This window comes from Furipterus horrens, unplaced genomic scaffold (genome assembly GCF_987537825.1).
Source record: "Furipterus horrens unplaced genomic scaffold, mFurHor1.1.pri manual_scaffold_2, whole genome shotgun sequence".
In the NCBI taxonomy this organism is placed as follows: domain Eukaryota; kingdom Metazoa; phylum Chordata; class Mammalia; order Chiroptera; family Furipteridae; genus Furipterus; species Furipterus horrens.
Window position 1 is genome coordinate 168,578,819 of NW_028327172.1, and position 27,212 is coordinate 168,606,030.

A 27,212-nucleotide genomic window follows, 5' to 3' on the forward strand; every position below is an offset into this window, starting at 1 on the left:
ACCATCTTTGAAGCATTTGTACCACATTTTCATCTATACTGCACTCATTGCATTGTCCTCAAAAGCCTTCTGAATCATCTGAATAGTTTCCATGGAGGAATGTTCAAGCTTAACACTAAATTTGATGCATGTTCGTTGCTCTGCTCGCTCAGTCATTTTGAATGCGATGGCCACACAGTACACACACTCACTCAGTGGCGTTTAACATCCCCACCAATTAGTGCAGTGAAGTCATCATTGTTCAAACATGCACATTCCAGTCCACTCTCTTTGGCTGCCAGGTTACACCAATGTTGCGCAAATCATTCTTGTTACATTAACAATGGCTGGACTTTTCCAGACAGACCACATGTTCATAGATTCCTTGGTACTTCTCCCATCAAATAATGAAACTTAATTCTCCTCCCGATGAGTGTGGGCTGAATTTAGTAACTCTCTTCTAATGAATGTAATATGATGGAAGCAAGGTTGTAGGGCTCAAGCCTAGGTCATAAGCATTGTGGCTTCTTCCTCACCCTCCTTAGATCATTCGCTCTATAAAAAGCCAGCTGCTATGTGGAAAGGACACTCAGTCAGCCCTTATGCAGAGGCACACATGGCATGGATCTGAGGCCTCCTGCAGAATGCCATTAAGGGCATGGGGGGATTCTTGTGAACCTTTAGTGGACTCCCTACACTTCCTTGGAAATGTCCTTTGGCCCCAGGGCTCTCTCTTCTTCTACTTCCCCAAGCGTTTCCTGGGAACCTACTATAAAGAACAGTCTTGAACACCGCTTGCCTTCTATCCATGTGTTCTCTAGGGGTACTGGGCTGCTCATATGGCTTCCATTAGTGCTCGTTCATGGATAACTCCTCGTTCTCCTAGAGCTACCACCTCTCTGCCTCTCCCTGGAAGGAATAATTCTTTTTGAATTCACCCTAATTCTTCAGCACAATGGTCTGAGCCATTTAGTTTAGGAGTAAAGAACCACAAGAGTGACAATCTTTGAGGACAGTACCACATTAAGTAGCACTATAATTAGTGTTCATAAGGCTACCAGCTCATGTTTGCACAGCTTTATTTTTTAAATACAGTTCTTTACATTACTGGTTTTATTAAGGCAGCACAAAATCTCTATGGCAACATGCATCAGAATCACCTGCAGGGTTTGTTAAAACACAGAGTGCTGGACCCCACCCTACAGTTTCTGATTCAGTAGGTCTGGGGTGGGGTCCCCAACTCTGCCTTTCTACTAAGTCCCTATGTGCTGATGATGCTGGTTCAGGGCCACACTTTGAGCTGATTTAGAGGGTATGTTTGGCCTCTTGTGTTAGTATTGTCTCTATTTCACATGGGAAGAAATGGGATTTTAGAGAACTTAAATTACTTAACTAAGGTCACACAGGTGGAGGATTTCAGACTCAAATGTAGGTCTTCTAAGAAGAAGCCATATGCTTTTCAACTATGTGCTGTTTTCTCAGATTTTCCCTTAAAAAATTAAGAGAAGGTTTAATACAGTTTAGATTTTAATCAAAATACCTGGGATTAAATGCATTGCCATTCTGACTATTATCGAAAAAGACAAGAGGTGACAAGTGCTCTTGAGGAAAGGGAACCCTTGTGCACTGTTGGTGAAAAAGTAAATAAGTGGAGCTACTATGGAAAACAGCATGGAGATTCCTCAAGAAATTAAAAGTAGTACTACCATATGATCCAGCAATTCCACTTCTGAGTGTATATCTGAAGGAGATGAAATCACTATCGCAAAGAGATATCTGCACCCCCATGTTCATTGCAACATTATTCATAATAACTAAGATTTGGAAACAAGCATTCATCAATGGATAAGTAGATGAAGAAAATGTGATACAAACACAATGAAGAAGGAAGCCCTCCCATTTGTGACAACATGGAACCTTGAGGGCATTATGCTAAGTGAAATACAACAGGCAGAGGAAGACAAACACTATGATTTTAGATGTATGTGGAATCAAAAAAGCCAAGCTCATAGAAAGAGAGTAGATTAGTGTGTCAGGAGCTGGGGCAGGGGGTGAGGGGCGGTTGGGGAATGGGGAAATGTTGATCCAAGGGTACAGACTTTCAGTTATAAAATGAGTAAGTTCTGGGTATCTAATGTACAGCATGGTGAAAGTTGCTAAGAGAGGAGATATTAGGTGGTCTTACCACATGCACAGAAAAGGTAATTGGGGTGTTATGGAAGTGTTAACTAACTTCATTGTAATCACTTCACAATATATACATATATCAAATAATCACATTACACACCTTAGACTTACACAGTATTATATGTGAATTATACCTTAATAAAATGGGAAAAACATTGCCCTTCTGGTTTATTAGAAAATTTATGTATATCGCAAATATTCATCCTTCACGATGCTGGATGAGTTTGGGGGATATCCAGCCTCTTTGACACTTAGAACATTTAAGTAAGTACTAAGAAATAAGGATGAGTGGATAAAAAAAGAATACAAGGAGGAAGTGGGTGTTTGGATTGACTGGGGCAGGTGAAGATCCTTTGGTAATGAGCCATGAGAGAGTGGGAAAGCATGGGATTTGGCAGACCAGTAGAAAGCTGGTATTTTAGGAGCATCTCTCTGCAATAATAATTTACCTGGAATGCTTGTGTTGACTTTGACTTGATGTTGCTCTTTGCTAGATGAAATCTGTGATAGTCTTTTCCAGACAAACAAGCGGTCTACTTCCAGGGTTGAAATGTCTAAGAAAAATCTATTCTGTTCGTGTTTCTGTGACCGTTTTACTTCTCCGTGGTGATTTCCCCTGAGTTCTTTGTTCCAAGTCCTTTCTGAATTAATTAGAGAATTATTCAATATGATGAAGCCTCCTAAGAATCTCTAAAAGTATCTTAAATAAAATTCTGACATCACATACATCCTTTCATCTTAAGACCTTGATAGTAGCTGCCTTTAATGTGGAGAAATGGCATTAGTCTCTCAGGCCACAACCAGGCTGTCTCATCAGGGTTGGTCAGAAAAACAAAACCACCACAGGCATTTTAAACATGAAGATGTTTAATACATGACAGAGGTGCTTACTAAATTATGGAAAGGCTGGAAAAGTGGAAATTATGGAGGTTCCCTGCCACAAAGAAGTGGAGAGCTACTCCCACCCGGAATCAAGAACCTGCAGAGAACGTGGCTGGTGGCCTCAAAGCCTCTCCTAGCTCTGCATAGTAGAAATGACAAGAAAACAAAGAGACTGTTGTAAAGACACATCTGGGAAATGTCCATATCCATCTGCTAATGCCACCTGAGGAAGCAGAAAGGATGTCTGTATTCTCTCTTCCCTTTCTGAATCCTGTAGAAGTACAGTGTCATTGTTGAGCCCTAGGACACTTCAAGTTTAACTTTTTAAACAGGATCCACTTGGAAGGTAAAGTTGGTGTCACAACACAGATGTGGTTGTGGCCTCTTCCTCAAATTACCTTCTAGGGGTGGACACATGGGAGTCTGGCCAGAAGTGGAGGTCTTCATGCATCATCACCAAACCTCTGAGCTGTGAAGTGTCACTGCACTTGCAGTTTCAGGATTTGATTTTGCTTGACAGATATTAGTGACTTATTACACAGGGGAACAATTTTTAACACAATTCCTGTTGAATTCTATTTTTCAGCTGTTTTAGACTTAAATAGGCATGCTGGTTTCAAAACTGCAGTCAGTTTTCTTCTCTCACACCAAGTTTTTTCTGTACAGCTTATCTTATGTGACCACTCTAGGCTGGATTGAGGCTGGATTGAGCCTGGATCAAGGGAAGCACTAGTGTTCTCCTACTGGCTGAGAGCAAACCTCCCTCGAGTGGGGAGGGGTGGGGGACAGCCTCGGAGACCAGCAACAGGTTCATACTTGTCTAGGCTATTCAGTTACACATGAGACAATGTGGTGAGAGGTTGTGTGCCGCTCTGTATAGTGAATTGTATTCCGAGGTGTAGTCTGAGTTCTTGTCTGTATACAAGGAGTTAGCAGAATTTATTTTTTTATTTACATATATACTTATTTTCTTTCCTTCAGATCATGTCTGCCTCTGCTATTTATTGTCATAAGTGCCTAAACAACCCTGATTCATTTTGCTATATCTGTGGCAGTTTCATCATTTCCAGTCAAAGGACAAACATCAGAGCATTTGTCAGGCAAGCCTATTTTGCATACTTTAAAGTAAAACTTGGTGATCAAGATAAGTCTTGGGCCCTTCACAAGGTGTGCAATGCAAGCAGTGTGTCGAGAATTTATGGATGTGGATGAAGGGAACATGTGATAAATTGCCATTTGGTATACCTATGGTTTGGCAAGAACCCAGAGATCATTCAAATGACTGTTACTTTTATACAGTGAAAACATCAGGGTAGAACAAGAAAAATAAATGTAAAATAGAGTATCCTAGTCTACCATCAGCTATGTGCCCAGTGCCTCATTCACCTTGTAAGAAACAAGGACATAGTGACTCCCAAACCAGTAGAAAGTCATTAGTAACAAAGGGCAAATGTAATTAAAGGATCTCAAGGGCAAATGTAATTAGAGGATCTCTGAGAAGGGAGTTGACAGCATTAGCATATTTACAAATCACAATAGGGGCATTTAGATGACCAAGTTAGATTGTAACTCCAGAGTAACCAATAATGGAGAAACTGGGAAGAAGGAAAGGGGTGGGGAAGCTAATCAATTTCACTTTAGAGTGGCAATTTCACTGTAGGGCGAGGCACTTTACTATAAAACCAGCTTTCTTTGTCTACTTTTCACGCACATTCTCCTGGCTGAGGGTGTGCCCTGCAGACTCGTGAATAAATGCGTCGCTTTGCTGCTCAAGTCCCGTGTCCCGGTTTTTATTGTGAGCATTTCTCACAATCTGAAATCCCAGTGCCAGTTTTCATTGAACTACCCTCTTTTGCAAAACAGGAGTATGGTGAAGAACTAAGCGACAGCAACGATGAAGATTTTGAAGTTGAAGATGACTCAGTTTGTAAGGGATTTGATCAGCATGAGTTGAATGATTTGGCATGAGATTTGCGACTATCCAAAAGGGCTTCAGAACTCCTAGCATCAAGACTGCATGGGAAAAACTTGCTTGAAAAAGGAGCAAAGGCATCCTACTCTCGATCAAGAGAAAGTGTATTTCTCCAGTACTTTTGAAGTGACGGTGGCTTTGTATATTGCCATAACATCCATGGTTTAATGAAGGAGTTGGGAATTACAATCTATAACTCAACTGAATGGCAACTGTTCATCGATAGCTCAAAGCATAGCTTGAAGTGTGTCCTCCGCCACATGGCAATTTATTTGGTGCAGTCCCAATTGGCCATTCAGTTTGTTTTCGTGAAGAATATGAAGACATAAAGTGAGTCATTGACCTGTTGCAATATCACAAGCACAATTGGATCATCTGTATTGACCTTAAAATGGTCTGCTTCCTTCTTCGTCAGCAATGTGGATACACCATGTATCCCTGTTTTCTGTGTATGTGGGACAGCAGAGTTCATGAGAAGCACTGGGTGGAGTCAAATTGGCCTCCAAGATCTGACCTCGAACCTGGTGATCCAAACATTCTACATGAGCCACTTATTGACAGGAAGAACATTCTATTCCAACCTCTGCACATAAAACTGGGTTTCATGAAGCAATTTGTTAAAGCTTTGCCAACTGAAGGAGACTGTTTCAAGTATCTCATTTTGGCATTTCCTAGCCTGTGGTTTGAAAAGATAAAATACCTTAATATATATGTTTGGTAGCAAAACCTTATTACTTGTACACACTTGGACTTACAGTAACAATATATAGCCTTTATATGAATAAAATAACTCCAAATAAACAGTATATTCAGGTAAGTTTTTTCTTTATTTTCCTTTGTTATGTACATTTTGTATGCATTTTGGGACAAAGGGAGGGTATCCTGTACCTTAAAAAGTTGATGTCATAGAGAAAAACTGGGTCATTTTTGGATTCAGATGCCAAAAGCTAGTCAAAAACAAGTGTCAGATACAACTCAACGAAAATTGTGTTCCCCAATGTTTTTATATATATATATATATATATATATATATATATATATATGCACACACAGACACATTTTAGGATTTTTATTTTTATTTATTGGTTTTAGAAAGGGTGGGAAAGAGAGAAAAAGAGAGAGAGAAAGCGAGAGAGAGAGACAGAGAGAGAGACAGAAACAATGATTTGTTGTTCTATTTATTTATCCCTTCTTTGGGTGATTCTTACATATACTCTGACCAGGGATCAAACCCACAACCTTGGCATATTGGGAGAAAACTTTAATCAGTTGAGATTCCTGGCAAGGGCCAATAATTTTTCAAACCAATTTGACAGTTTTACATTTTATATATTATGGAGTAATCTGTATAATGAGCTTGTCTATTAGAAGAAGGCATGCTTTCATAATTTTATGAAAAATATTATAATGAGATTTAGCAGCAATAAAAATATGTAGTAAGTATATTTAATAGTTGTTACATCTGGGTTATGGGGAGTTCTATTTTCTACTTCTGCTTACTTATATTTAAAAATTTATTTAGTATGACTACATATAACTTTGTTTAAAAATTAAATAACATCATGTCCTGACTGCATAACTCAGTTGGGTGGATGTCGTCCAGCAAAGTGAAAGGTCACTGGTTTAATTCCTTGTCAAGGCACATGCCTGTGTTGCAGGCCTGGTCCCTGGTTGGGGTACATATGAGAAGCAACTAATTAATGCTTCTCTCTCACATTGATGTTTCTCTTCCTCTCTTCCTCTCTCCATTGCCCTCTCTCTAAAATAAATCAATAAAAAATTTAAAAAATTAAATGACATCTTAAACACAATGTGTTTTTCTTTTTTAATTTTTAAGTATATTTTATTGATTATGCTGTTACAGTCGTCCCAATTCTTTTCCCTTTGCTCCCCTCTGCTTAGTACCCTCGTCTCTCCAGCAATCCCACTCCTCTTAGTTCATGTCCACTGGTCCTGCATATCAGTTCTTTGGTTTCACCCTTTCCTATGTTATTGTTAACTTCCCCCTGTCTATTTTGTACCAACCAATTATGCTTTTTAATCCCTGCATTATTTTCCCATTTCTTTCCCTTCCCCCTCCTAGCTGATAACCCTCCAAATGATCCTCATACCTATGATTCTGTTCCTATTCTGGTTTGCTTAGTTGGATTTTGTTTTTATTTTTTAGATTCAGTTGTTGATAGTTGTGAGTTTGTTGTCATTTTAGAGGTCATAGTTTTGATCTTCTTTTTCTTAAGTAAGTCCCTTTGACATTTCATATAATAATGGCTTGGTGATGATGAACTCTTGTCTGGGAAGCACTTCATCTGCCCTTCCTTTCTAAATGACAGCTTTGCTGGATAGAGTTGGTTGTAGGTCCTTTTTATTTTATTTTATTTTTTTTACCACCTTGAATACTTCTTGCCAGTCCCTTCTTGCCTGCAAAGTTTCTTTTGAGAAATCAGCTGATACTTGTATAGGTACCCCTTTGTAGGTAACTCTCTGCTTTTGTCTTGCTGCGTTTAAGATCCTCTCTTTATCTTTCACCTTTGGCATTTTAATGATGATGTGTCTTGGTGTGGTCCTTTTTGGGTCTAGCTTGTTTGGGACTTTCTGTGCATCCTGGACTTGTATGTCTATTTCTTTCGCCATATTTAGGAAGTTTTCCTTCATTATTTTTTCACTTAAGCTTTCAATTTCATGCTCTTCCTCTTCTCCTTCAGGCACCCCTGTGATTTGGATGTTGGCACATTTAAAGTAGTCCCAGAGGTTCCTAAGCCTCTCCTCCTTTTTTTCAATTCTTGTTTCCTCATTCTGTACTGGTTGACTGTTGTTTTCTTTTTTATATTCAAAACCATTGATTTCAACCTTGGTTTCCTTCCCTTCACCATTGGTTTTGTGTGAAGTTTCCTTTGTTTCATTTAGCATAGCCTTCACTTCTTCCCTTATGTGTTAGCCATACTCAAGCATATCTGTCAAGCCTGTGAGCATCTTTATCACTAGTGTTTGGAATTCTGTGTCTGTTTGGCTGGCTATCTCTTTGTCGCTTAGTTCTCCCACCGGAACCTTGATCTGTTCCCCATTTGGGGCCACACTTCTCTGTCTCCTCATTCTGACAGACTCCTGTGTTTATTTGCCTCTGTGTCCTGGGTAGAGCTGTCACTCCTGTCACGCTGTAAGGGGCAGAGCCTTAAGGATTCATCAGTACGGGGCTACCTGTTTCACCACATTGTGGCGCTGTATGTGTGGAGGGGTCGGAGAGGGAACAATGCTGCCTGCCCAGCACTCTCCCCTTTTCAGGCACCTCTCTCACTTCCGCACCGGACTGGTGCCTCTCTAGCTGTAGCCCTGGCTGTCATTCCCAGAGTTAGTGGGTCTGCCGACATTCTAGGACTGTGGAAGGAGCCCTTTAAATAAGTGGACTCTGCTGAGAGACCGGAAGTTTCTGCCTCCACCCCAACCCCCACTGGTCTGCACAGTCAGAAGCAATGAGGCTTGATTTTCGCCGGTGCTGGCACCATGAGCTTCTGGTCCGGTGAGGAGCTGGGAATGCTCCCCAGGTTTCCCTCCTGACTTTTTAAAATGTGTGACTGCACTTTCTGTTGGCCTGTTGCTGTTGCCACCACACTGCGTCCTCTCTGCCCTGGCTCTGCCTCTCCTACTTGTCTGGATGAGTATTTCTTCTTTATATCTTTGTTTGCTGGACTTCCATGCAGTTTGTGTTTTTTTTGGACCTTCTGGTTGTTTCTAGTTTTGAGGTAGTTGTGTTCCTTCTTAGCTGTGGACGGAGATGCAGTGTGTCTGTCTATGCCTCCGTTTTGGCCGGAAGTCCCAATGAAAGCCTTTTTGATGTAGCATTTGTTTTTGTGTCATTTTATCAACCTTTAGTTGTCTGTGCTATTTAGGTAAGGAAAATCACGAATATACAAAACCAATGCTCTCCAGAAAAGGTTTATGAGTTAGATGTTTTCTGAAATAAATACTCAAAGCAAATACTAAAAAATTATTTAAATAATACTTACCTGGCAGGGGAGATACCATGATCACGGAGGTGGTTTTCCCAGGGCGAGGCTTATCCATTGCACTCCGGATGTGCTGACCCCTGCGATTTCCCCAAATGTGGGAAACTCGACTGCACAATTTTTGGTAGTGGGGGATTGCGTTCGTGCTCTCCCCTAGGGAAAAAAAAAAAAAAGAACAAGAAAAAAAAATTATTTAAATAGTTTATAAACAATGATTGACTTTTAACCTTAGTAAAGGTGGTAGTATTTACAGTTTGCGATACAAATGAAGAGTTCTTTAGAAATGATTAAAAAAAAAACCAACTCTGATTTTATTTAAATTACCTTTCCACTAATGTTTCTTTTCTTTTTCAGGAGATGAGCCAAGATACCATGGTGTATTTAGAATGCATTTTATTTTATCAAGTAATTTCTATTGTTTCTATATTTTATAATTATTGCTGACCAATAGAAGTCTTGACTATTCTCTGTGTGTGTGTGTGTGTGTATTTTTTTTCTCCTCTATGGCAAAATAGGAAAAATAAACATCGGGGATTTGAAGTCAAATTGACCTGAGTTTTAATCCTAATTTGCTGCTTAATTTTGGGGTGTTGGTCAAGTGCTCTAAATTCTCTAAACTTGTTTCTTCATCGGTAATATAGAAATAATATTAACTAATACCTACCTCACTGAGTTGTGAGGACTAAATGAACTGTAGTAGTGATTGTTGGTATTAATAATTATAGTCTAATGAAGATACTAAAGAAAGAAAATTATCCAGAGAGCATATGGTCAAGAATGATTTTTTTTTTTTTAATGGGGGAAGAGGAATGTCACAGAAAAGCCACAATTTGAAAAACCAACTCCAAAATAATCACAATTGATTGTTCAGTAAAATTAAGGAGCTTCTCTATTTCTTGCCAGCCTATTTATATCAAAATGTGTAACATGGGACCAGTTTTGTTTCTTGGCATGTTTCTGGCTACTTGTAAAGAAAATGTTCAGTTGCTGTTGTTCTGGGAAGCAGATGGGTGGATGGCATTTATGAATTGTGCTTCAGATGGAGAAACTGAGGCATCAAGTAATTGATTGTTTTTCCCAACATTCCACATCCCGGAAACATCAAATTTGAAGTTACAGTTCATGAATATTTTATGCCTTCCAGCTATGCACTGCAGAAAGCAATTACCAATGGATGAGATGCTAAAAATGGGGGCTTTCTCTAAGGGAGGCCAGCTTCGGAGTCGTGCTTTTGTGTCTGGTACAGATGGCCAACTGGTAGTGCCTACCAGGGTTTCCCCCCTGCAGCCACCCACCCTCAAGTGACAGCTTTTTGCATCTTCTTGTCTTAATTAAACCACCAACAGAGAATGCCAGTTATCTGCTTGTGTGACACCTCTGAATATTAAGTAGCTTTTGTAATTAATTATTTTTTGAAAGCCTTTATCCTCCATAATTAAATAAATCTTTGAGAATTAATAATAGGTTAGCATGGTATATGGGCTGAAAATTCCATGAGCAATAACTTGGCAGTGTGGGAAGAACTTTGCATCCAATACAGTGTTTCTATTGATCAATCCATAATGATCTGAATGCTCCCAATACTAACATTACGACGTGTTCCTTCCTTTCTCTGTATTCCCGTGCACCCAAGTGGAACCAATTGTTTCTGCACAGGGTAAGATATAAAAATGCAGATTTGCTTGAATAACTTCTTGTCAACAAGGCAATCTGTGTTGTACATGAAAATATGCTGGAAGCAGCTGTCTGCCTCATATTGCCCTCTGGGTTATGACGGTGATACTGTTTAGTAACTTTTGTGTCTTTTTGTGCTGGCAGCCACTTTGAGACCAGATAATAGATGCTGGCAAGATCTTGCTTGAAGTCACAGGCCTGGAAAGAGTGGCTTTAATCAGCTGGCCCTGATTAAAGTCACTCTCCTACAGCGATCTTGTGGAATGTGACTGAGGTGGCCCAGCCCACAGGACAATCCAGTATGCCACAACTATCTTAGAAGGGGAGCCTGCTTTTTTGCCCTTGAGAGGCCAGACAGCTGGGGAAGGGGGATACTCTGCCTCAAGGGCCTGGTGTCATGTGATTTTGCTTTTTACGTGGAGGCCTGGAGGCCGTTTAATCTTAGCTGTAGGGGGTTTAGGTTGTTAGCTGCCAAAACTGGATAGAACAGGTGTTTAGCTAGAAGCAGTATAGGGGAAGGGAAGATGGCTGGAATTAGGTGAGCAAAAACAGGGATGTGGTCATACCCATACTTATATTTAAAGGATATTTCCTGCCTTTTCCTTCCATCCAGTCCCATTCTCTTTCATTCTTCCTTTCTTTCCTATCCTTGCCTGTCCTCTTGTTCACTTGTCCTAATTTTGTGTTTTTGTTTTAATGGCTGGCACCAGGATTGTCTTGCTTAGGTTTCAGCTTTCAGAGTAGCAGGATCATGCCTCAGCGTTACAGAGTTTTAGATCTGGAAAATGTCTTGGGAGTTCTGGTCCAACCATGGAGAGTCTTGAATCTAAAAGATTCTGGAAAGATTCTAGGGGTCCTCCCAGGGGTTTCACTTTTTTTCAGATAAGCCTAGGAGTGCTGTGTGGCTTAGAAACTTACATGTGAAGCTAGTGGCTTTCATGACAATTATCACCATAACAATTAATATGCATTGAATGATTCACACTATATATCTTGTCTTTGACATTTTGGTTAATTTTAAAACAGGTAATATGTCTACATGGTTCACAATACAAAAATCATAAAAGAAATCTAGAAAAAATTTCCCTTTTCCCCTCCACTGAGTTACTACCTCCCGAAGAAATATAAAATTTATTTATTTATTTATTATATATCCTTTCATAAATTTTTGTGTATAAACAAGAAAATATGAATATATATATATATATATATATATATATATATATATATATATAGTTTCCCTTGTTTCATGGTACAAATGGTAACACATTATACATTGTTCTCTGCTTTATGCATGTCTTTACTTAATTCTTACAGCAGACTTACGTGGAATGAGCTGCTTTTACCCCATTTTGCAATTAGAATTCAGTTCTAGCTGAGTACTTGCTCAGGGCGACATAACAGAGTGATGGACCTGGGATAACCTGACTGTCTAACTTGATCAGCTGTGATTGTCATCAGTCAGGCTGTGTTGCCTCACTGGAGCCTCTCTGGGCTCCTCAGGGTTCCTGCTGATTTGCACAAGTTTCCCAGGGACTCAGCAGTGCTGGCTCCTAACCACAGACTCCTGCCAACGATAAGGGAATGTGGCAAAACTGATTCAGCTCTGTATCAGCTGGCATTTCTTTCTTTCTTTTTTCACAAAGTAACAATTTTTAAAAAATGTGGTCAAATGCATATAACCTAGAATGTACCATCTTGGTCATTTCTAAGTGTATAATTCACTGATGTTAAGTACATTCACATTGCTGTGAAACCAATCTTCAGAGTGCTTTTCATTTTAGTAAGCTGAAACTCTGTTCCCATTAAACAATAACTCCTCCTTCCCTACTCCTGCAGCAGCTGGTAACCACCATTTCACTTCCTGTCTCTCCGAGTTTGACTACTCTAGGTACCACATATAGTGGGAAGATACTGTATTTGTCTTTTTGGAACAAGCTTATTTCACTAAGCATAATGTTGTCAAGGTCCATCCATGTTGTAGCATGTGTCAGAGTTTCTTTCCTTTTTAAGGCTGAATCACATTTAATTGTATGTATATATCACATTTTGTTTATTCATTTATCTTTGGTGAATACTTGGGTTGTTTCCATCTTTTGGCTTTGGTGAATACTGTTGCTGTGAACATAGGTATGCTAACATCTGTTTGTGTTTCTGCTTTCAATTCTTTGGGGTATATACCCAAAGTGGAGCTGCTGGTCCATAGGATAGTTCTACTTTTAAGTTTTTGAGGAACTGCCATACTGTTTTCCATAGTTCCTGCACCATTTTACCTTCAGTGCACAAGAGTTTAATTTCTCCATATCCTCAACATTTATTTTCTGTGTTTTTATTTTGTTGTTGTTTTGTTTTGTTTTTTGTTTTTTTCATTTGTAACCATCCTACTTGGGTATGAGATGACATTTCCTTTATAACATGCCTTTAGACACATATCTTAAGTCTCGTATTGGGGCCCCTGGCATAGAATTCAGAGTTCTTCTCACCTCAGGCTTATCTTGCAGTCAAGAAAGGCTGTGGAAGGGGAACCTGCTGGGAGGCCAAGAGAGGCTAGTGTCTCTGCTCAGAACCCCTGGTCAGACCCTGCCCCACGCCTGGGTCCTTAGTGACGTCACTCTGCTTTATTGTGTCTCTATCTTGCTGGTTATTCCTCAGGTAGAAAGATATTCTTGACCTTTGCCAAAAAGACGGGATGGGCTACGAGAACGCAGAGGAGACTTGTCTGTTTCTTAGGTTACTCACGTTCTTCATTCTTTCTGGATAGTTATTGGCTTTGTCCAAATGCGAGACTTTTTAAACCTAGTGACATTTTCATTCAGTAAGCCACGTCCACCTCCCATCTTTACATTTTATCCTCCCTTGGAAGAAGATGGGAATGTTTCTTTCCCATGGTGTAATGTTGCAGGAGATAGCATGTCTCCTGCAGACTCCCTCAGGTGAGTGACTCAGTTTGGCAATTTAGGTGAGTCATTTTTTCCCATTTCCTGGCCTGTGCTCTCTGTGATGTTTCTTGGAAATGATTAGAAATTTGTAATTAGGACTCAGTGTGACCTCAGAACAGCAAGAGAGTGAGGTATTTTTCTGTATTTCCAGCCGTAATCCAATATCTAACCCAAAGTTTAGCTGCCATTAGGATGGAAGTGGAGCACCTTCATTTGTGATCATTCTCCGCCCATCTTCTGCACATCACTGAATATGGATATTTTAAAATGTGGCGTCTTTTTCTAATCACAACAGCAAATACGCCTCCCAAACAGAACCTTGGAAAATGAAGAAAAACACACCATTACAAACATTTTCGTTTATAAAATCATAACATAGGTAGTTTTATAGCCTACTTGTCTTCTTAAGAGGTTGGATAATTTTCCTACACTAATACATATTCTTTACCATGTAACTTTTAGTGATAATATTCATGGCATAAAATGGATATTCTGTACTTTATTAAAAAGTTTCTTTATTGTTGGAAATTTAGACAATATCCTTTTTGGTGGTTAGAAATTTTCATGAACATCTTGGTACATATATCTATAACAATTCTGTTATTTTTATTTGAAAAAATTTAAGAATTCTTACCTGGGGACATTTTTTTTCATTGTTTTCAGAGGCAAAGGAAGTGGGGGGGAGAGAGAGAGAGAGAGAGAGAGAAAGATATCAATGTTAGAGAGAAACATCGATTGGTCACCTTTTTGTTTGCTTGTATGTGCCTCAAATGGAGGATCAAACCCGCAACCTGGGTACGTGCCCTGACTGGGAATCAAACCTGTGATCCTTCCGACTATGGGATGATAGTCCACCTACTGAGCCACACCAACCAGAGCCAAAATTATGTTATTTTTAAATGCTATTTTTGGAAAGATGTATAAGAAGGTCAATTTTATGGCAGGTGACCACGACTCCACAGGGAATTGAAATGACACTATAGGGTCTAATGCTGCTAAAAGTGAGTGGAAATGTTCCCCTTGGGTTTCTGCACTGACACCAGTTCCAGAGAACTCTGAACAAACTCAACTTCAGTATTGCTTTGCCAATTCCATTTGACACCCAGAGTTCTAAGATGTTTAGGATGCTCTTTTTTTCTGCCTCCCTGTTGTTTGTGGTCCCAATTAGTGGAACCCCTGGAAATATGTAACTAATCAAGACAATAGCCACATCCTCAAAATGTACATCTAAGTCTTTGATTCTTTGTTTTGTGAGGTGTTAGATGATCTTAACAGTGTATTTCCTGAAATAGTCTGTATTTCCCCAGGAGATTTCTTTAGTTCTTATTATATGTACAAAAAAGCATTATCTCATTGTTATTCTTATTGTTATTCTGGGTGTATCCTCAGTGTTGGTGATTTACTACAGACAGTTCTGGCTTTTTTTGCCCTAACACATTCCTGGAAACTCTGTCATCGAGCAGATTTTTAAAAATATCATGTTTTCTAATGAGAGTAACAACACAATTGGAGACCAATATATTCCTACCAATTAACTTGCAATCAAACAAGTCATGGTTATGGTAAACAATATGTCATTAAAACAAACAAATATCTTTCTTTAAGTTTTCTAAATTTTCTTTGGAGCAATCAGAGATTCAAAGTGGTTCCACCAATTCAGGTCATATAAAGTGAACATAAATCTATGACATGTATTATTTATTCAAAGGGCCCCAAATGTACATAGAAAGTGTTAGTAAAGACTATAAAAACATGGTGAGATGAATTTGTGTGATAAATTTGGCCCACATCTAGATCTTTGGAGCTGGCAAAACTAAAACATGGCTTATCCTGCTTCAATTGACAGAGAAGCAAAATGGGTCCCACAGCATTAAGTGACTTGCTGAAGGTGACCATGCATATATTAACCCAATATGTACTTAATAACAGTTTTGCTTCCTTCCTTAGATCTAGTAAGCAGATAGTGTGGTGTGCCTATCGGCTGAAACCCTTATTACCCCAACTACCGAGATAGTGGCTGTGGACAATTCTGAACTAAATCCCTCTCGTGGGCTTGCCCTTGGCTGCAGGAAGCCTCTTTAGCCAAGGGCTGCTCCCATCTGATGACTGGTCTGTCTGGTCGATGCAGAGATATAAGGACATGGCCCTCTCAGTCCCAACTAAGGCAACTGGAAAGGGCCAGTAGGATCACCTGAAGACTTTGTTGTCCCTGCACCGTGGCCCAATTTCTCCCCATGCCAGTGCTGCTTCCTTCCCCTCCCTCCAAGTACTGATCCTGAGAACACTTCCTAATAAATGTCCTGCATCAAACTCACTCCATTTCAGAATTTGCTTCTCTGGGAACTGAACTGTGATGTTAGACAAATCTTGGGATATTTTGGATCGTTGAGTATTTTAAGAAAATTTGTAGCATTAAGTTTGAACTGATGTCTTATTTTTTCATACTATTTATACATTATTTTTAGAAACATATGTGAAGTGGTTATGCTGTCTCAACTTTGAATATGTAATACATATAATTGTGTACAATGTACACTGTATACAAATACACCCATATTTCTCTGATAATCTTGCAGCATCTCAATAAGGACTTTAATTTGGAAAAGATATAACTTATTAATTTTTTTCACTCCTTCCTTTTTCATCAAACAAACTCACGGTCACTATTAAAAGGAGAAGAAAATTCCCCAAGTTTTGTGTTTGGGAAGAAGAGAGGAATAATTGGTGGGAATAAGAAGATGAGAAATATTTATGAGCTGATTTCATGGAAATTAAGTCAGGATTTAAAAAAAAGAAAAGATGCAGAAAATAAAATGGCATAATACATACACATGTATCTACTACCCAGAATTAGTACTTGTTAATAAATTGTCATCATCGTTCTTTTAAAGTATGAAATAAAATGTTAGGGGCAGAGCATTTAGGACTGTCTCTTAACCACATCACAGAGCCCACGGGCCTGCCTGCTCTCTGCGCTTGGCTGGATCACCAGCCAGACAGCAGATCTTTAACACCAAAAACAACAAATGGCACACGTGGACAGGAGCCACGTGTAAGCGTTGCTGGGTAGCATCCAATGAGCAGAGTGATGAACTGTGTTGAGAGCAGAACACACCTTCCCTATACATGGACATTCACTATAGTGGAGTCAGGAAGGTACAAATTGAATTCCAGACAGTGAAGGTTCAGTGAACAAACGCTTGAGGAAAAATCGCTCTTTTTATAATACAGCTGGTAGCATTTTAAAAGTCTTCAAAATTTGTGGAGGTTAAACTGCTTGTGTAAAAGAGTTTGGAATGCATGATGAATTCATAAATAACTCCTTGTTTTTCCAGACAAGTTCATCCTCATTATTCTTTGTTCCAGTAAACCTCCTGCCTAGTCACATGAGTCAGAAGCCTGGGCATCTTCCTGGAATTCTCTTTATCTGCCACACCCAGTTCATTTACCTTTCTAGGAAATTGTTTAAATCCATTCCTTCTTGTCTATATTTCTTCTGCTGTCTTTATCTGAAATCTCTTCAATTCTGGTTAGGCTGCTACAGATCTCCTAACTGGTCTTGATTCTTTTAACCTTGCTTCCTTCCCTGTCACCTGACCCACCGCACCTCAGATGCAGGATTCACACTACCACCAGCGGGGTCTTCCTAAAATGCAAATTTGGCATCATTCTTTTTTGTTGTTGTTGTTTTGAAAGAAAATATTTTTATTTCAATTTTTAAATGTTTTTATTAAATTTATTGAAGTAACGCTGGTTAATAAGATTATGTAGCCTTCAAGTGTACAGGTCTATGATACATCATCTGTATATTGCATTGTGTGTTCACCACCCAAAGTCTCCTGACACCATATATTTGACCCCTTTTACTGTTTACTACCGCTCCCCACCCCCTTTCCCTGGTGATGGTTGCCTGCATGCTATTTCTTGTCATGAGTTTTTGTTTTTCTGTCTTGTCTGGTTGTTGCTTTCTATTTTACATCCGACACATGAGTGAAATCATATGGTTCTTGACATTTTCTGCCTGACTTATTTTGCTTATCATGATGTTTTCAAGATCCTTCGTTGTTGTCTCAAATGGCAGTATTTCATCCTTTCTTATGGCTGAGTAGTATTTCATTGTATACATGTAGCACATCTTCTTTATCCAATCCTCTACAGAAAGACACTCCAGTTGGTCCCATGTCTTGGCCACTATGAATAAAATGGCAATGAATACAGGAGTGCATATATCTTTGTGAATAAATGTTTTCAAAATTTTCAGGTTGCTTCCCTGCCACCTGTCCCACCCCACCTCAGATGCAGGATGCACATGACCATGAGTGGGGTTTTCCTAAAATGCAAATGTGGTATATTATTCCTTAAAAACAAACAAACAAACAAACAAACAAACAAAAGAAACTACTTGGCAGTTCCCCACTGCTCTTAAAATAGATTCAAGCCTCTCTGTGAGATATTCAAGCCCCCGACATTCTCCAGCTTCACATAGCACCTTTCCAGGCTTTACACTTCATATTCTAGTGATGCTGAGCTGTATATAACCCTACACCAAATATTTAAGTATTCCACACCTCCAGGCCTTTGGTCAGGCCTCTTCCCTATCTTGCTCCTACTACTTCAGTTGGCTAACTTCTACTCAAGGCTCAGTATTGGTGTCTTCTCTTTAGGAGCTCTTCCTCAATTTCTTCCAGCAGGGCAGAATTTTCCCTGTTTTTATGTCTTCCCCTCCCACTTTCCTGGAAACTTCAAATTTTACTGAACTCTGCATCCCAGTATCAAACACAATACCCGCATTTAATGAGTGCTTTAAATGTTTGTTGAGTGCCAAATCAGTGCAGCTGGGAAAGAGGCTGAACCACTATGTGGACCACATGTTGCTGGGTGGAGCATTAGTGCGTGACTAGCTGGGGCATCCTGAACACAGGTGGGTCACCTGCAGAGGTCTCTTCTCTAAGGAGGCAGAGGACTAGACACCAGGTATGTTTTGAGTTTTTGCTGAATCTCTGAGAGCCTCTTGGGCCCACACAGGCTAGATCACTAGAGTTAGGAGAGAAAGTGTGGACTTCATGTCATGGGAGGAGTGGGAGTGGAAGGGGGAGATGGTAGATGGGACAAGATGTCACTGAGCATTACAGGACCGCACAAGGAGAGTAGGAAATTTTGCATGAAAGAGACTGATCAGAAGATATTGTTCTCCTCTTCTTCACCCTCCTCTTCTTTTTCCATTCTTCTCTTTCATTCCTTCCTCCTTTTTATGTCTCTTCTTCCTTTGTCTCTTTTCTTTAGTTTTGGTAGGTATATTACATTTTACATTCCAAGTAACCTTTTAACATTAGCGGTGTAGAGAGAAAAGGTAGAGAAAAAATATGTAAGCGTACAAAATAAAAGGCATCTTAAAAGGAGGGTGGAACTTAAAGAGATGACAAGTAAAATGGTTCATTCATTAAGTTGGTTATTACCAGCTTTAAAATCAGTTGTAAATCAAGCACTTGCATTGTGGAAGGCATATTGCCTTGGTGCATAAATCTGCTAACAGTAATGCTGCTAAAATAAAGTACAAGTTCAGGATGCTTGGGTTATGAGATAAAGTAGGAAAATAAGTAATGTTAGGTGAAAAGGCGCAATGCTTAATCTCCTCCTGCCCCTGTCAATCATGCATAAGGTATTAAGTTTATTTGGTCATTTGTGGACCATAATTTGCATAAGCTAGTTATAACTTCCTGTGAAGAGTTTGAGAAGCTGAAAACAAATACTAAACTTCAGAGCGTGTATATCACAGGGAAACCGACAAGTGCTAGAGTAAGACCACAGAGGAATTTCAGTGCTGTTGGATTTACAGTATCTTTGCTTAAAAGAATTGTATTCTGTGTTTAGTTTAAGATAAGCCCATAGGCCTGGGCATCATTTCAGCCTCTCTACTTGTTGTTTCTCACAGCATGGCCTTTGACCTGCATTAGAATAACTTGAGGTGCTTGCTTTGGTCCAGATTGCTGGCCCCCACCCCTCAGATCTACAAGATCAGGATACCAGACAGCAGGTGCTGGGCTCTGCAGTTTGTTTTAAAGTCATCAGTGCCCATTTTCTGTGGCACACCCACATAGAGCCTACTGACGTGCATTATGAAAGTGATGGTTAGTATCAAGTAGCCTGGACTGAAGTGAGGAAACATCATGTAAACTCTAAGTCATGTCGGATGGCCAGTGTGGTTTGTTGTCAGAAATTGTTGAACTGGAGTCAGAAACAAAGGGCAAAGCTGGTGAGCTTCTAAGGTCTGACCTAATGGTGAGCAAGAGCTCCTTTGTGGCCACGGGAAACCCTTCCCTCGTGAGATGACTAACCAGTGGCTTGAACAGTGCCCGTGACCCTGGAGGGCCCTGGCCAGAGGGTCTTAACCACAATTGTATTTGGCTGCCTGACTCATGCATGGGAGATTTTTTCCAGAGAATAACCCTGACCTTGAACAAAACCACACAGGGAAGTGGTCTGTTTTGTAGGCTGTGAATTGCATCCAAGCCACAGCCTAATTCATCTGCTGCTCTGTACAGCTCCTGAGACTTCAACCAGCCAGCCCTTCTGCCATCAGCAAAGCAGGCACAGTAAAGCTGTAGGGCCAGATGCATGGGCAGCCGGCCCAATGTATCTTAGTGCATGGAACGGAAAGTCGTATCACAATCCCTCTTTATGGCTTTCAATCCATTTGATGGTATTCCAGAAGTATATAAACATATTTTCCTGCTCTGATCCACTCCCTTTTCTGATAATCTAGAACATCGCTATAACTATTATGATGTTTCTGTCCCTAGCAATGTAATACCTAACAAAGCATGCCATTGAAAATGCACCCTCTATTGTATTTAATAAAAGCATTACTGTCTGCGATATACACACATGACATCTTGGAAAATGATACTGGATTTATTCCAAGAATTTTTCAGGTTATTCTAACATCAGAGTATGAGAACATTTACTCCTAATTCTAAAAGCTGTTACTTTTCTGTTGTAACACCCAGATTCATTATTACCAGACCAAGTAGATTGTGGTCACTTGTTCTGGCTCTGGGTCTTCCCATCTGGCTGCAAGGTGAAACATTTACAGTGCCCCCAAGGACTTCAGTGTGCTCTCATCTTGACCTCACAGAGAGCCCAGCAGCTCTGCCCCTGCAGCAGTCTAGGTGAGAACCTCCTCGCATATCTTGTGATTGTCAGGATTGTTGTGTTTTATGACATGCTTCTATGGGCTCCAGCAGGCTACCCCCACTTAGCCTGGAGGGAGGACCAAAGAAGGGAGAGAGCAAAGGGCCTCTAACTCAAGGTCTCTGATATCCTTTCCCATTGGTTCATGGCTTCTTGCTTTTATTGGTGAACTTCCAGATTCTGGACCTTATCTGTCAGGAGCTGTGGCACCTACCAGTGCCTCCTGGCCTTAGCTGACCTCTCTGGAATGCACTGCTTGTAAGACTGATTCTTGCAGCCTTCTCTGCCTGCCTTTGTGTCTCTCACCAGTTACCTGTTAGAGGCTCACCTGGCAAAGCAGGCCTCTAGTACTGACCCCTTCTGGTTCTCTGGATTCTGTTGCCACCAGAATCTAGAACTTAACCAGACCTGGACTTAAGCTCTGTGGGCGTAGTGAGCAGGCACTATGTTGCTTTGCTCACTCCTGTATTTCCTGTAACAGGTACCTAGTAAATGCTGGCCAAAGGCTGAATGAAGTTGCGTACAAACTTTAACATTTTAAAATGTATAACTATACATTATAGGATCGGGAACCCAGAAGGAAAATTATTTGAATAATGATAACATGAAAGCTGTAATTCTCCTTATGTTCTTAATAATTCTTGTAGTTTCCGCTGTTGTCAAGATATTTCTTATAGTCTTTTCAGTTTAAGATTAACAAGTAAAAATTGCTTTGCTATTCCTAAATACTGACTAACAGGATTTCCTTCCTGTTATGGGCCGTGCAGAGAAAAAGTACAAAAAACTTCTTCAAACCAGGGCCTTCAACTGAACTGTTCTGAGGCCTAAAATCTAGAAGAGGCCACTGTAATTAGTGTTTCTGATTCTCAATCAACTACTTTTCTTTTTCCCTCCTTAAATTCAAATATCATACATGCCAACTTTTTCCACTGAGAATTCTTGATAAATGGTATGAACCAGAATGGAATCAATATATACATATTCTCATTCCAATTCTTATTCATAAAATAAGAAGAAACACCACTCAAGTGTGACTTATAGTGCCTTAACTAAATTAACTGCTTGGCTCTATGTTCCCTAACATTGGAATATTGTCAAATGAACTCTTGGGGCTGATGTTTCCATGAGAAATTTGCATGGACCATTCTCTTTGAAAATTTTATTTTTCCCCAATAGAAGAAACTAAAAAAAAGAAGCATACCCTTAAGACAAAGCCAAACTCTGGATAAGAATATCATTTGTTTTTACACAGATTTTAAAAGAGCAGAATGTACCTCAAAACGAGAAAAGCCCAGTGACTTCTTAAGCTGATCTCTGGTGTGTGTTCACGAGGAAGAACAATGGACAGGAAAGAGATCCTTATACCTGACTGACCTCAGGACGGCTTTACGGGGCCAGCAGCACGTGGTGACTAGCGCTGGTGCAGAGCTGTCAGTTTGCAAACGTTACCTCCTCTGAGCTTCTCAGCAACCCTGAGGTGTAGTTGGATAGGCAAGAGTGTTCATTAATCTTGTCTTCTACATAAGAAATGGATGCTCAGAATGTTGCCAAATCTCACTCAGCAAGTAAACGAGAGGGTTGAGAATCAAACCTACGTCTTTTGACCATAAATCAGGCTCTTTTCCATACACCCCTCCTGAAACAGTGACTGCTCTATGTTCTTCAGAAGCTAAGAGAAGGCTAACTAATAATCTCCTTTGCCATGGATTGTCTGAAGACGAATTTGTATGAGATATTGACTTTTCAGGAGTTTTGTTTTTGGTCTCTTCTTTTAATATTTATTCCGGATGATTTCCCTAGCATGCTGTTGCTTACTGGGTCCAAATTCCTGAATAAATATTGATATTTAGCCTACTTGGAGTTTATTTAAATAAATAATATCTTTGATAGTAAAGACAATAAAGAGAAATTTGAAGCATGGTCAAAGGATTTGGTTTTCATTCTTTGGATTCTTTAGACCTGAGCTGTTGGGTTTAAGTAGTGCCATAAATCATACTGTCCCGACAGAAAGGGGAATGGAAACCTCATGGCATTGCCAAAATATTTAATTTTCCTTTCAAACGCTTCATTGATTATGAGTTTTGCTCTTTTTTTTTTTTTTATGTTGGAAGAAGAGGCATTAAGCAGATTTACTCTATAGTTAATTCTTGATGATATATGTCCACAATCTCTTACCTGTAATTCTAAATTCCAGAAAGTTCTGAAAATCTTATTTGTTTCATAAGTCAGGTGCAAATTTATTGGTGGAAATACCAGATCTAAAATGAACAAAGTTTAGGCTTTATTTACCTTATTTAGGGTAGATATTTATGTGTTTTGCTATATAAATATTAATACAAGATGTTCCCCAGATCCATTTAGTGTATTATCTAATAATGGTTGCATAAAATCTGAAAAATTTTTAATTCTGAAATGCAACTAGCCTCAAGGATTTCAGATAAAGGATTGTAAATCTTTTCTCAAGAAGAGAAGGCAGATGTGTGAGTGACAGAATATGGAGAAGCACAAGCAGGGGACCGCAGTACCTTTCACTCACACGAGTGCCTTTCCTAATGGGAGATTACATATCCCCACACTGCTGAACTCATGCACAACCACATGATTGATTTTCTCTAGCAAATATGAGCAGAAGAGATGAGTCATTTCCAGGCAAAGCATTAAGCTCATGTATAGCTCTCCATTCTCTCTCTCCCTTCTGTCATGAGCTCAACAATGTTTTAGATGAAGGCTGGGGTCCTTCAGCTTGGATTCCCAGTGCAACCTGATGTCGAGCTATGGTTGATCTGGAGATGTAATGTGAATGAGAAAGGAACCTTTATTGTTCTTTCTGCAGTATCACCAAATCTATCTTCACTGACACATGCAAGATCAATGGCCTTTGGGATGGAGTTGTCCATTAATATAGCAACTGTGGGCACTGACACAGTCAATGACCAACAGTCAGTGTCCTCTAAGGGTTTGAAGTCCAGCTATACAGATAAAGAGTTAATAAGGAGACACCAAATCAGGCCTGGCCTGCCACACTTTCTCCCACATCTAGGCCTAAGGCCAAATGTCTCCTGACTTTGTGTATCTAAATATATGCTTGGATAATAACATACATTTCTTCTTTGCTGGATTTAACAAGTCATGTAAGTAATTAATGTTCATTTTAATAAATAAAACAACATGAAAGTATGTAAAGAAAAAGTTAATTTTATTCTTCCTATCTCCTTTCAATGATATATATCCTTCCATGCCTTTTCTGCGGTGAGAAATATAGTATATGGGTTCACTTTTTAGTATTATCTTACCATGATATTACTCTGCCAATGGCATCCATTCAGTTACTAGCTCTAACTAGGCAATTAATTCTTTAATTATTAAAAACTTCTTTTATTGGATGCTTACTATGTTCAATTCACTCTTATAAACACTTCATTTCATCCCCTGTCAATCCTCTGAGTTAAGCACTGTTATTACCAGCATTTGCAATTTGAGAAAACCGAGGTCCAGATAAATAGAATAGTTTGTAAGAGTCATGCAGATTAGGAAGTGGTAGAGTGAGAAACCCTGGCTTTATACACCATGCTTTCAACCTCTAATTTATATCGCTTCTCTAATTATGTAATAGTCCATGAATAAATGGGCAATAATTTAGTCAATCACTTCCTTATTGAAGGTGATTGAGGTGATTTCCTTTTTTTCTTTTTATTTTGCTACCACAAAATGAACAACACTAAAATATATTCTGACACTTTTTTTTCTGTTGAAAAGAGATCCATGTTAATTTCTTCCTATGCTTTATTTGGGAGAATCCTACCAACCCTGGCCGTCTTAGTCTTGGTTCGGCAAGGGGTCCTAGTTATAGTAATTCATTTTCCAATGACCAGTTAGGAATTCTTGCTTCAATGGTTCTTCTGAACCCTCTACGTATCTCTGTAGTACAGGGTAAAACGGAGAGCCCTGTTTAAGTCAATACAGTTTACATTTAGAAAGAGGAGGAAGTGAACCGTAAGAGATTACTGTCTCCTAGATGTGTCAGATGCAATCACACGGCATGGATTTATGAAGCAGACTAAAATATTTGTCTTGATTGCTCACTGATTAAGAATATACTCTAATGTACAATCTTGACAGGCATCTAGGCCAACTACCCTTACTTTAAGGATCTGGGTCAGGGATGCCCAACTTCTTCTAATTCAGCAGTCTCATTTCATTAAAGGATTATGCAAAGAAGCCTCAGCTGGGTTTGTACAATTGGCTACTTCATCTTCAGTATTTCATATAACAGGAGCCCCAGTGGTTGCCAGTGTTACTGTTCATCGATTTGTAATGTGGCCTTCCTCATTGTTTAGTATAGAGTTTGAAAAAGCAATCAGCTGGAGATCTTAAGAAAAATGGATATACCACATGAAAAGTGGACATACAACTTAATACTGAAATAATTCATGAAGATATTTGAGGTAAAGTGTTAGACAAAACCCCATATGTTGGAGATGCTTACAAATGGGATTTTGCAAAGACTGAGAATTATTTAGAAGGAAATGATTAAAAATCTCAAGAGGTATATTTTTAAATTTCAATCTAAAAGCACTGCAGGGTATGTATTTTTCAGCAGATTGCTGCATTGTGCTACCAAATGAAAACTAGAAACTAAAACAGATTTGGTTACTTTAAGGTAAATTATCCAGTAAAACGCAGAGAAGAAAGTTATAGCATAATTTGGGAGATCTTGTGTTTGTTGCCAGACAGTGTATTTTTGTGTGGGGTAGGGACTAAGGGTGGACCTGCATGTGGTCTCCTTTAATTTTTTTTTTTTTTTTAAGTACAATACAGGCATTAGGGTAACCAGTAGTCACTCTATATAATATGTATTGGAAGGAAATGCATTCAAGAGATTAAAAATGGATTCAAGAACTTCTGCTTTTGAAATAAAGCATCACATAATCTGTCCTAGAATGTCAGTTTGTCTGTTTCTCTCCTCAGCACCTTCCATTTCTGTCTACATTTATACTGACCTAGTAGGGAGTGGGGCACAGGAGTTTTAAAGTATGAAGCCTCATGCTTAAGCATAGATGCAGGCATCAATCTGTTCTTTTATTCTATTCATGCAAGGTTGAGGAATATTTTAACCAGCCTACACTATCTTAAATACTAGAGCCTATTTCTTCATCCATGGTGTTGATTAAGGTGCTGCTGATTTCACCAATGAATTTTTTATACTCATTAGAGAAAGCACTGAGATATGAATACCTGTAGCACAAGGAACTGTAGACCCTGTGGCATGTGAGCTTTTACTTTATGAATGTGGGATCCTGATTAGGACAACTGATTGCCCCTTGAATGAAACTTAAGCCAACTAACATCTCATTGTGTCCCATTGTCTATATTGAACATTTTGAAGTACATACATTATAGATACTTAACTGCAACGAACTTATGCAAGCCCGTAAACTCAGCTGCTCTCCTTCTTATTTCTATTTTTCAGTTCATTCAGATTTTGCCTTTGGCTACATACTTCTTCCCACTTCTAGCTCAACTCATGCTCCAGTTTCACTTATGATGACTGTTCTCTTTTTAATACCTAAGTGTATGAAAAGGTACAGTTACTTTTTTGACTGATCATTTACATTATTTTATTTGCTATTGCCATTGTGCTAAATGCATTGTTTTGACCTGAAAGATTAATCCTCTGCCAAAAGAGAAAAAAAATGACCAGCTTGCCCTTGATGTGGAATGCCTTCCATCTCAAGTCCTTTGGGGCTCTGCTTCTTTTCACCTGTAAAGTGAGAGATTTGGACCACAATCGCTTATCCTTCCCTGACAGTTCTGATAATTTGAGATGGTCTTTCTTGTCCCAGCAGTTACACCTTAAGCTAAACCTGCAGCAGCCTGTGAAGTAAAGCAATGGATCAAGGTCTGCATTTTAAAGGGCTTGCTGATTTTGGGTCTTTTCTCTTATGATGTTGAATCAGAACTCCAGCGTCACTATTTGATGATCCAGCCAGCTCTCTTCCTATAATGACTAATGGATATACATGGTGATGGTGCCAAACCTCTGCCATAGGCGAAGCATCCCTTACACCAGGAAGTACATCAAAGGGGGAATCCATGGGATTCAACTGCCTTCCTTCAGTTTTTATGCAGTGATTGACCAAAACAACATGAAGAGTATAGCATATCTTCCCCGCTTTGCTTTTATATTGAGTTCTGCATTCTCAGCAGGTTGCATAATTTTTTTCAAGACAGCAAAGATTCTGCCTTTGAATATCAAGGGTTGTCTTAACAGTTATAATGCTCTGGCACTGATGCCTGTACAGGTGTCCCTGGCTTACGATGGTTTAATGTACCATTTTGTGACCCTATGATGATGTAAAAGAAGTACACAAAATAAATTACCTGAGC

General features: G+C 39.3%; 1 non-coding gene across 1 annotated transcript; it reads left to right on the forward strand.

Moving 5' to 3' along the window:
- Positions 1–9,013: 9,013 nt before the first annotated feature.
- On the forward strand, positions 9,014–9,177 carry LOC150019918 (U1 spliceosomal RNA). The gene has a single exon (XR_016509431.1). It is a non-coding gene; the product is annotated as a U1 spliceosomal RNA (small nuclear RNA).
- Positions 9,178–27,212: the final 18,035 nt, after the last annotated feature.